The sequence below is a fragment of the Charadrius vociferus genome, unplaced genomic scaffold (assembly GCF_000708025.1).
Source record: "Charadrius vociferus isolate BGI_N301 unplaced genomic scaffold, ASM70802v2 scaffold398, whole genome shotgun sequence".
Lineage (NCBI taxonomy): Eukaryota > Metazoa > Chordata > Aves > Charadriiformes > Charadriidae > Charadrius > Charadrius vociferus.
Window position 1 is genome coordinate 454,953 of NW_009649571.1, and position 2,371 is coordinate 457,323.

The window sequence follows — 2,371 nt, forward strand, 5'->3', positions numbered from 1 at the left end:
CGGCGTAAGTGTCCGGCTTTGGTGGCGCTCGTCTGCCCTGCGGCCCCGGCGGGAGCTCGGGGGTGCCGGGGCGCGGGCAGGGGCGCTCCATGGCCGTGGGGGTGCCCAGCTGCTCGTCCAGTGACTCGAGGAACGCAAAGCTCCTGCAATGGCGCTTGTTGAAGGGCTGCGGCTCGTGGGGCAGGGACGAGGACATGGAGGCATCACATTGTGCCAGGGGCTGGCAGACGATCAAATCCCCAGGGGCTGCAGTGCCCACCTTTATGTCTTGGTACACCGTAGACACCAGGATGTCAGGTGGGTCCGTTCGTGTCATCTTAAAAGCGACTCTTCTCCTGCCAGCTCCCCTTCAGACGGCCTCAGAAGAAGGCAGCCAGCCCTGCAAGAGAAGAGATGAGGCACCTAAATCCTGGCGGGGACCTCGGGGAGCCACAACGGCACTGGATAAATTCTCCCAGCTTGGGGGGGGTGGGGTGTGGGGTGTGTGTTGGCCACCTCTTCAGAAATGGGGGTTCAGGGTCATCCCAGCCTCCACTGCTGCTAATAGTCAGATCCCAACTGGGGGAAGATGCTGAAAAAAGGTTCCAAACTTGGGGTGCAAATAATGAAGCAGATGGCAGGGCACCCATGGGTGCCCCGAGCACCCAGGGCAGCTGGGGAGGGGTGCCACCTCACCACAGCGAGAGGAGGCCACCGACAGCCATGCCCCTGTTCCTGGAGTGCAGGACGTGGGGACCCTCCTGCACCATCACGGGAAATGGCAGCTCTGAATGGGACTGGGGGGGAGGACTCAACACCAGGGTTTTCCATAACAGATGGGGAACATGTGCCCGGCCTCCCCGCTGCGAGCATCCGACTGCCTGCGGGGTCTCCTGGGACCATGCACGCCCACATCCCAGCACACACTGCATCCAGCACCAGCATCGTAGGTAGCACAGGCAGGAGTGTCATCCAGGGATGGGTACTGTGAGCACACACCGTGGTGGCCAGGAAGACCACACAGCTCTGGGGCTCTGGGGGGGCAGGACCCATACCCTCTCCCCATGGCGGCTGCACCCACTGTGGCCCACAAACACTCCTGTGGGGTGCCAACAGCTCAGGGCTCCTCTGGACTGGCACAGGCGGCACCAGGGGCTGGCAGAGGGGTGCTGTGTGAGTGCCCTAGCCCTGTGTGCCAGTAGCAACTCCTCCATCACTTCCCATGGCTCTGAGCAGGACAGACCAGGGTCCCTCCGCAATGACCCCGTGCTGGAGGGGCTGTGCTGGCTCAGTGCCTGCCGACTTCGTCCTCTGACATGTCTCCTGGGCCGGTGAGCGAACAGGACAGCAGCTGCAACTCCCATGGGACACAGGGGAACCCACTTGTGCACCCAGTGCTGTGCACCTCACCTGCTCTGGGATGCTGCTGCCCGGGTGGCCAGGGTGGGCAGAGTCCCCAGCCACATGTGTGACACAGCTGTGTGACAAGGGGGGACATCAGCACAAGCCCCCAGAGTGACTGCAAGGAGCAGACGAGGTGGTTTGCCTGCAGGATCTGGTGGGTTGTGGCACTGATCTTCACTGACAGCCCATCGAGAGCTGGCTGCAGGCTGCTGTTAGCACCAAGCAGACATTCAGCTGGCTTTGCCCACAGTGGGGACACCTGGCTGGCTTTAATGCTCCTCACATCCTATGAGGTTTTTAGTTTTTTGGCCACTTGGCCGAGGGGCCTGGGAGCGCAGGTGGGTGCCAGCTGCTCCGTGGAACAGTAAAGGTGTGTGGCAAAGGCCAGGAAAAAGCATTTGGCTTTGAACAGCAGCAGAGGACCATGGAGAATGTGTTGCTGGGAGAACAGGAACAGACTTTATTTGGCGAGAAGCAGTATCAACTACATAGAGATGGACGAGGCGGGGCTTGGGTCCCCCCCGTTACCCAGATAAAGCCCTGTCTCACCCCGAAGCTGGAGGGGATGGGTGCTGGACCTGAGGTGAAGCCAGAAGGTTGGGGGTGTTTGTCCCCAACGGGGCTGTGGAGCCCAGTGGCCAGGGAGAGGTAGATGCCGGGAGGAGATGGGGATCCCACTGCCCCAGGGGCAGGGGGGGGGGGTTTGCACCCATAGCAGTGGCTCAGCATTGCCCCTGCTGCGTTACAACGCTTGGGAGCTGGGCCAGATCTGTGAGGGCAGCACCGCACGCCGCAGCGATGCCAACAGCGGCGTTAGGAAGTCTGTCACTGTGGCGTCGGGGCAGCTGCTGGGCAGGGAACTGCAGCCCAGGCTCCTACCTGGTCCAGCGGCAGCAGGGAGGGGGTGGGTGGGCTGAGCTGGCCGAGGGCCCCACCACGGCTCCATCCCAGCGCTGCAAAATAAAAGAGGCATGTGAGGAAACCCCGG